This window comes from Haemaphysalis longicornis, unplaced genomic scaffold (genome assembly GCF_048455015.1).
Source record: "Haemaphysalis longicornis isolate Haplotype H1 unplaced genomic scaffold, Haemaphysalis longicornis Haplotype H1 scaffold_15, whole genome shotgun sequence".
Classification (NCBI taxonomy): Eukaryota; Metazoa; Arthropoda; class Arachnida; order Ixodida; family Ixodidae; genus Haemaphysalis; species Haemaphysalis longicornis.
This window is the reverse complement of record NW_027526257.1, coordinates 7,352,996-7,361,583: the sequence shown is the minus strand read 5'-3', so window position 1 is coordinate 7,361,583 and position 8,588 is coordinate 7,352,996. Positions and strand designations below refer to the sequence as shown.

At 42.6% G+C, this 8,588-nt stretch overlaps 1 pseudogene; it reads right to left on the bottom strand.

The window, feature by feature from the left end:
• Positions 1 to 594: 594 nt before the first annotated feature.
• LOC144165841 (uncharacterized) lies at positions 595 to 6,679 on the bottom strand (annotated as a pseudogene).
• Between the last annotated feature and the right edge of the window lie 1,909 nt (positions 6,680 to 8,588).

Genomic DNA, 8,588 nt, shown 5'->3' with positions numbered 1-8,588 from the left:
CAGGGCTTTACAGGATGACGTTCTGCATGATGTAGCAGCTCCCAGTGGAAAGTCTGCAAATGCGTAACTCCTGCTTATGACAGAGTTCAGAGCTAGGCAGTCCCATTTATTCGTAAGATAGGATTCATTCTGTGCATTTTAGTCTCTTCGGTTCAGTTGCGTTGCAGTAGTTTTGTTGTGTTGTAACTCACCTTAAAATTATTTTTCATTATCCAACATACAGCTGTGGAGGCAGCCAGCACTTAGTTGTATGGGATTCTGCCTTTTGGCTGATTGAGGCTGACAGCTCCTAGAAACCTTTGAAACGACATGGAGATTACACATAAACTGATTTAAATGTCCCCGAGTGCCAACGAGTGATTAATGCCTCTTAAGGCTTGCTGTGAAGGACCACATGCAGGAAAGACTGCTAGAAAAGGGGAGTGTGCCCAGAAAAAAAATAGGGGTTGGGAATCGCATTACAAGTTTCGCGCTAGCCGCAAGCTGGAACCTCCAGGTATTATAAGCCGTATTGTAGTGCTTCATTAGTCTTGCAATGCACATAATAGTGCGACCTTTATTCTTTGTGAGATGAATTTGTGATAGTGCCTGTGTTTGTAAAATAAACTGAACAATCAAACAGCTAGCTAAGACAAACCTAGTTCATGACGTCGCACTGAATGTTTGTCTGCTTATATTTTGTAGGTATCCTTCAATTGCTTTCCAAAAGATGCAGTGGTCTGGTATCACGGTGGCTGCCTACTGAAATGTTGGGCGACATCCACGTAGTGAAGCCTGCAGGGAGTCTTGCCTACTGGTACGACAGTGCAGATCCAGCAGGCGCGGGCTAAAGCTTTGTGTCCACTGACGGCCCCCAGCAGGAAGGAGAACAGCAGCAAAGTGGAAGGTCCCAAGGCTCTGGAAGTACTCTCCCAGGCTATGAATCGCATCAAGTTGTTGCTGCTCCTTTTGCTGTTCAGTCCGGGCACCAAACAGTCACACGGGCATTGGCATGCCCATGCCACCATCACGCGAACTCCAGCAGTCCACATTCTTCCCGGCCATGGACCTGATGCCTTGTCATCGGGGGCGCCTCCACTGCTGCGGCAACTCGGTGCATGAGAGCTGCGGTGGTGCCTCAGTGAAGCCCTTTTGCTTCAGCAGACCAAGGAGGCACAGAGCCGCAAGATTGTAGTTGCAGGCACGACCAGCCCCAGCGGGGCACTCACACGTAGAGTCTGCCACTGCTCCACTGTCGCTCTTCAAAGCCAGGCTGACTTTGTACGGCCGGCCACTCTTTTTGTAGCTTCAGTAGCCCGTGGTACTTGCATAGACAATGACAAGACTGTAAGAGCAACCCAAAGAAGAAAACATATCTTTGTAAGCTGCACACAGTAACGTTTATCATCTTTTTACCAATTTCCATAAAAGTACGAATAAAACAAGGTGCAGCTACAGTGCCATGACAGCTTTATACAAAGCAACAAGGTTATGCAACCTACTCTCCCCAAAGTACTTACTTTGTGATTCGGTAAAAACCTTTGGGCAGCTGAAGCTACAGTGCAATAATGCAAAACCTCCATGAAGTGCTTCGATGTAAACATCCTCTAGTCTAACATCAAACACACTGCTTTTTATTGATGAGTTAGAAGCTAGGAAAACCATATGCCAATGCTGCTGAAAAATCTCTAAACCAACATGCGCCGCCTGAATCACGTTTTTAAAAAGTCCCAATGTTAACTTATGTGGCACTTGCGGTAGCCATCTGGTCACTTTCGTTCTTTCTAGTTATCCTTGTAGATCCGTTTAGTCTAAATGTTTAGTGAACACACTAGCGTAGGTCATGTATTATACAAAACAGCATGCGCACTCATAAAGACAACATATTTAGATTAGACCAGTAATACATACGTGCCGACGCAACATTTGCGCAAAAAGTATTTTCATAGTACGAGCTATGTCCTTAGAGGCATGCACACTGCAGCACCCGAACAGCTGTGAAGTTCCTGCGAGACTATGCCTGCTGATCGGACGTGCTAACATAAACGTCAAACCATAATGACAAATTCTTCAAGCACGTGAGCACGCGTACTCAAAGAAACACGCACTGACATGACCGACCTCACCGAGAACGCCCGCCCGACGTTGGCATCGGTGGCACTAATTGTGTGTTCCTGCAAAAGGAAAAGCACTCCATGCGTGCTTTCAGAAGGTTACATAACAATGCGACGCTTACGTACCTCGTGCCACCGGCGTTGGTCAAAGAAGAAGAAGAAGAATATGCTTTATTCCAAAAAAAGATACATAACAAAACTTTGAATGACGCATCTGGGTCCTTAGCCGACAAGGCTAGTGCGTACCCATTACAAAATGGTGTTTGTACATAATCCCTTCAGGATGGTTCAGATAACCAACAATAATAAGAACAGGATTGCTTAGAATTACAAACAAATAATACTCTATATGTTAGGAGAACTATACCACTTGGAAAAAGATATTTCTTTAACGATAGTGCAAAATTTCGGACACACTTAATATCTTAAGGAAACTGGTTCCATACTTTGGACCCAATAAAAGATATTAGACGACGATCATATACATTATACACTTTTGGCAAATTGAGGTTATTATGGTACGCATGTCGCGTATCCCGCAAAGGCAATAAAAAAACTGATGACGGGTAAGGTGTATTCAGAATCAGAACTCTGTTAATGAGAAGGGCCGTTTTGTAGTCACGAACTAGGTTAAAAGACATCATGCGAAGTTTGTCAAAAATTGGTGCGAAGGGTGAAGTCCTTGGAGCTGATGCCATGATTCTTAAGGCTCTTTTTTGAAGAATGTTTATGCGTGCTAGATATGATGCATAAGTGAATCCCCATGACTCTATACAATCGGATAAGTGACAATGAAAAACACTAAAATAGATTAACGTAAGGTTTCTTTATTAAAATGTTTTCTTGCATTAATTAGCGTGTAACATCCATAAGCTAGTTTCCGACTAAATGTTTCTATATGTGGTGCCCAATGAAGTGAAGTGTCTGGAGTTATCACCAAATATTTGTACTGGTCAACCTGATCGATTTCTATCCGTCCAATTTTTAAGGAACACACTTTTGGCCCTTTTTTACGGTTCGAGGAGAACAAAATAAATTCTGTTTTTTAATTGTTCACATTGAACCACTTAAGTGTATTCTGTAGTTCATTATTTCCGAGGGACTGAATTTCAATAAGTGACCGATGTGAAATAATGAGAGTGGTATCGTCTGCATATAAGAGGGCTTGCGCTTTATACAGGGAGCTAGGGTAATCATTAATGAATAGGGAAAAAAGTATTGGTCCTTATACAGGGTCCTGTGGTACTCCGTTTGTTACTTGATTCACTGACGATTTGTTTAGAGCTATCTGTAGAAACCGTTGGCGATTAGTTAAGTAGCTTCTGAAAAAGTTTATGGCTGGCCCTCGAAACACATCGCGTTCTAACTTAGTGAGGAGAATTTCATGATTTACAGAGTCAAATGCTTTTTTATATCTAAAAATATGGCTTAAGCGAATTTATTGTTTTTAAGCGTATTGTAAATTACTTCTGTGACTGAGTGCATGGCCGTTGCTGTAGAATAAGTTTTGCGAAACCCGTGTTTATTTTTGGCTAAAAATATTATATTTTTGAATATAACTTATCATTCTCTTAGCTATTATTTTTCAAACAGGAATATTGTTATGGGACGGTAATTAGTGATGTTATTCGGGTCATCTGCTGTGAATATTGGTGTTACCCTCCCAGTTTTAAGTGCTTCCAGATAAGTTCCTGTTATAAAGGATTGGTTAAAAATTCATTTTAAGGGATGGCATAATATATCAATGTTCTCTTTTAGTACATGCACTGTAATTTCATCAGGGGCCGACAGCTTTATTTCCTGGCACCTGTTTTTTTATTTGTATAATTTCTTCCACTGTAATTTCTTCGGAAGCAAAACTATTTCGAATTGGAGCGGGCAAAATTGGGTTGTGCTCTTCGTCATTATTATTCGATGAAAACTTGTTCCCGACATTGATGTAAAATTTGTTAAACATCTCAAGTAGACGTGAAGTGTAAAAGCCTAAAATGTCTGAATCAGGCAATTTAATACAAGGTTGTGGCTTTTTCGTGATAGAGTTAATTATTCGCCATATCTCTTTCGAGTTCCCCTTTGCTTTTAGAATGAGTATTGTTTTTTACGCTTGCGCATAAGCGCAAGTGATAAGTTACACGCAATCCTGTACGGCTCTTTGTAATAAGCGTTATTCTTGTGTTGCTTCATTTTGTTACACCAGTGTTCTTTGTTCCTGATAACTTTTAGAATAGAGTCGGTCATACAGGGGCAGATTGGGTTTAGGAAGTACTCTGCTCTTCGAGAAGTTAATTGCCTCTTTACGCAGCTTGATGCTAACATTACGAAAAAAATTGTTATACGCCTTGTGGATGTCGCTATCGCAAGTTGCGGTGAAGCCTTTTTCCTGCAGGTGATGTTTCGTTTTTGCGTAGTCCACCTTCCGCAAATTAGGTCCTGTATTTTTCGTCTACTGCCAACGATCAATGTTCACCGTTATATGAATAGGGAAGTGGTCAGTTGCTTATTCTTGTATAACACCGGCATCAACTTTTTCAAGTTCTAGTTTAGAAATGATATGATCTATAGTGGACGAGGACGTTTGCGTAACCCTTGTGGGGCTTGGAATGCGGTTGTGAAAGCCATAAGAAAGGAATAATTGCTGATACTTGGTCTTGAAGTTGTCATTAGTGTTTATATTGAAATCCCCACAGATAATTACTTTGCTATGTGTATTGGTAAGATATTGTAATATGTCCTCCAGTATTTCCAAAAATACCGGTATACTGTAATTAGGTGGCCTGTATACTACCCCGATTGTGAGGTCATTTTGAAGTTCCGCCAACAGCATGTCAATTTCACCGGAACTTGTTTTTGTTAGCGTTTCTATCTTCTTATATTCTACCGTAGACGAAATGTACAATGCCACTCCCCCACCTCTCGGACCAGATTCCCTTGAACAGGAAAAAATTTGTAGTTTTTCAGGTTTAGAAACTCATCCTTTCTTAGCCAAGTCTCTGACAAAGCAATAACGCTGTATTGAGCATTCGTTTTCTGTAATAACGCGAGTAATGTATCGAAATTTTTGTTGATACTTCTAATATTACAGTGAATTAGGTTCAGTTCACATGTTTCTGGACTATTCTTTGCAGGTGTAAAGGCATTAGTCATGTTAGTACGAGTTGGGTAAGGCTACGAGTTGCTGCGACATGATGTTTACACGATCTTAGAAAGGTCACCAGATCTTGCTATGTGAATTGTCTTTGAGTTTTCCGTCCTTCGCGCCAAGATCCCGACTGTGATACCCACACAAACCGCCAGTTTTTCTCTTTCTTTTTTGCAACAGCCATTCCGAGAAGTGCTTTGTACTCGGGGCACAGATTTTCGTTAATGAACACTGGGTGCGTTTCCCTGAAGCCAATGTCATTCGCTGCAAGCCTATGCCTTTTGCCGTCTTGCAGGACCCTGTCTCTTGCTCCTCGGGACACGAACCTCACAATGATGTTACTACTCTCTTTGTTCTTCGTTGGCACCCTATGCACAACGTCCATATCTGACGGTTCAACGGTTGTGCCAACCTTTCCAGTAATTTTCTGCACAACTTCAACGAGTGACTCGTGTTTCTCTTGCGGGACTCCCTTAATTTCTATGTTGTTTTTCCCGCTGCATTCCTTCAGTTCTACGATTTCGTTTCGTGTGCGCTTGCGCGAAACGCGCATGAATGTTCATTTGGTTGTATTAGGCTAATGCGCTAATACGAAACTACTTTGATGAGTGAGTTAGTTGAGGAATGTGCGTCCACACGGTCGGGTGAGCAGGCTTCCCAACGCTGAATTTCTCCTTTTATTTTCTTTATTTTTTCCACTCCTGGAACGGTGACTGTAATTAACAGGTTGATTTGTAGTCCCCTCAGAAATGTTCACTAACTGTGCATCGGGCAACCACATTTTAAGCAGTATTATATCAGGCGCATTTTACGGGTAAGTGGTTTTATTTCTAATAAAACTCAATGCTTATGCTTTAAGTTTATATATTCCGTTCTGAATTGTAAGTGGAGACATTATAAGTTGTGTTCACTGCATCGCAAAGAGGATATGATTGATGATCTTCGCAGTTTGCTGCCATATGAGCATGGCCGCTTTTGGTTTATTGTACGCTCTCTCAGCATCGCGTTGACACACCGGGCTGCTTGACTTACAAAACAGCTGTCACATAACAAAAGTATTCCATAAACCATGATTGTGATGCATGAAACGAAACGTTTATGATGGGTGATGCCACAAACCCATTACCTATCTCTAACCGTCTTATTGTGGTATTTCTGTAGAGTCTGCCCAATGCTGATTTTAAGAGGGGCGACAAAAGTCATATTAACATAATAGCACCTTCCCACCCTAAGCCCATGGGACATCTTAGACACAACAGCTACCGTTTCGGTTTCGTATGTTTTCGCTGGAGCACATGATCTGGATAATTCGCAATCTAAAAATATAGGTGTGCCCCGGGAAATTTTGTCACATTATTTTAAAGCATGAACCCATTAGAGCATTGTGCGAACACGAGAAGGCCACACGATTTTGAAGTGAGAGCTACAATGGCCGTACTCACCCCATTTCCCTGTGGCCTGTTATCGCCCTGCAAGATTTGAGGTTGCCTAGCAACTGCCGCACTGGCAGCACCACTGGCAAGCCATGTGGCGTGATGTCAGAGGAGGAGCCGGTGAAATCGCGTTGAAATAATGAAGGAAGAGCCGGAGTTGCATCGTATATATAGAAGTTCGGTGGGATTCGGTGTCAGATATGGAAAATGAGTCGGAGAGACTGAAAGAAGCCATTGAGGCTTCGTCGTGGGAACGAAATCACGAGGATGCAGCGAGCCGATGGGACGTAGTAACAGCGAGCAGCACGCCTCAAGAAGCATCGTAAGTACGAAACGGCCAGGCGACTGGATTCAGATGAGGATGGTTCGTCGTCTCGTTTGGAATCTCATGCCTAAGCCGCGGATCAACGACGGTATGAATTGAGGAGGAGGCAACGACCTGCTGGGACAGAAGAAGAGCGGGCTCCGCGTTTCGAACATTAACTTAACGAGAGGTCACAACCAAACCTAAACACTCAGGTGTACGATGCTAAACGATAAAGATGTAACCGGACAAAGAACCGAGCTAAACAATAATATCAACCGCCCCTCTCGCTTCGCACACCCAGACATAACTGAGTTAAGCCACAGCAAATTTTTGTATTCCATTTTGAGTGGCCGAAGTCGAAATCCATCATGTGCGTGATTAAGTTGTAGCAAGACCTATTTTTGCTGGTTTTAGAGGAGGACCAGAAAGTGCTGCTGGATTACTTAGAACTCAGTAAAACAAATGTGGTTTTCTTTTTATTTGTCTGTCAAGAATTCCTGCTTAGAAATGCTATCAAACCGTTTTAAAGGACAGATAAGCAGGTTGATAACGGCAGATTAAGCGAATTATGTGCTTTGTATTACTGGTAATAAACTTGTGGATAAAGTCATTAGGGGAAGGTGCTGTGCTGGTATATAGAGGAAACGTTTGCTGTCGTGTGGAAGATGTCGTATGGTCTGTGAAAGGCGACAATGCACTTCAATGTCAATGTGGCACTCTTGGTGCGTAAAAAAATGGCAGAATTTGTCCGACTGGGCAGAAATATTACAACAACATCACTCTAGATGTGCAGGGGATGTTTTATTACGAATGATAAACATTTTGTTCATGGGTCACAAGCGCGGTGAAATGAATTACCGGTAAACATCACTGTACACATCACTAAACATATTAACAACCGTAAACATCACTGCTCGTACTCTTTCCAGGAAAAATATTAATAGAGTGTGGAGTTGTCCTTCTGCACAGTGTGTGGTGCAAGCATTTTGCCAAAACAAGCTACCGAATATGCTTTTGTATCGAGTATTCTTAAAGGGACACTGAAGTGAATTTGTGAAGCTCCCTGTTTTGCTTGCACTGCGTACACTGGTTCAAATTACACACTTTTGATCGTTTATCTGGTTGACAAGTCGGTAATTCTTTTATAAAGCGCGAAAGAAGTAAAACTAGCATGCGTGGTCTGCGGCAGCCGCACCAACTAACGGCTGTGACGAAGGGAGGAGATGCACCTTGATTGGACGATGTCCAAGATTCGTATTCAAACAAGTTTAAAAAAAACAATTCAATAAACATGCCTGACATCCTATGACATCTTTGGATGGGCATTCTCGATATCTCAGTAATTGTCGTACCTCGCTTCTGCCATGTTGTCAGCTGTAAAATGCCCAAGATAAGCCTCCCAGGACGGCTTGGAATCGTAGCAATCACTAGCCGAGGCCTACGCAGTGGATGAACGCCCTCCACGTCACCGCTGACGCTCAAATGCCATGCGCTTTTCCCGCATATTCGGAGCTTGCCTTACTCATGCCTGTATCGTAAAAAACGTGTTCGCACCAGGCCAAGGCTCTGCTGATTCAGGCCTGTGCCCACTGCCCGGAAGTAGTCGGTGCTTATGG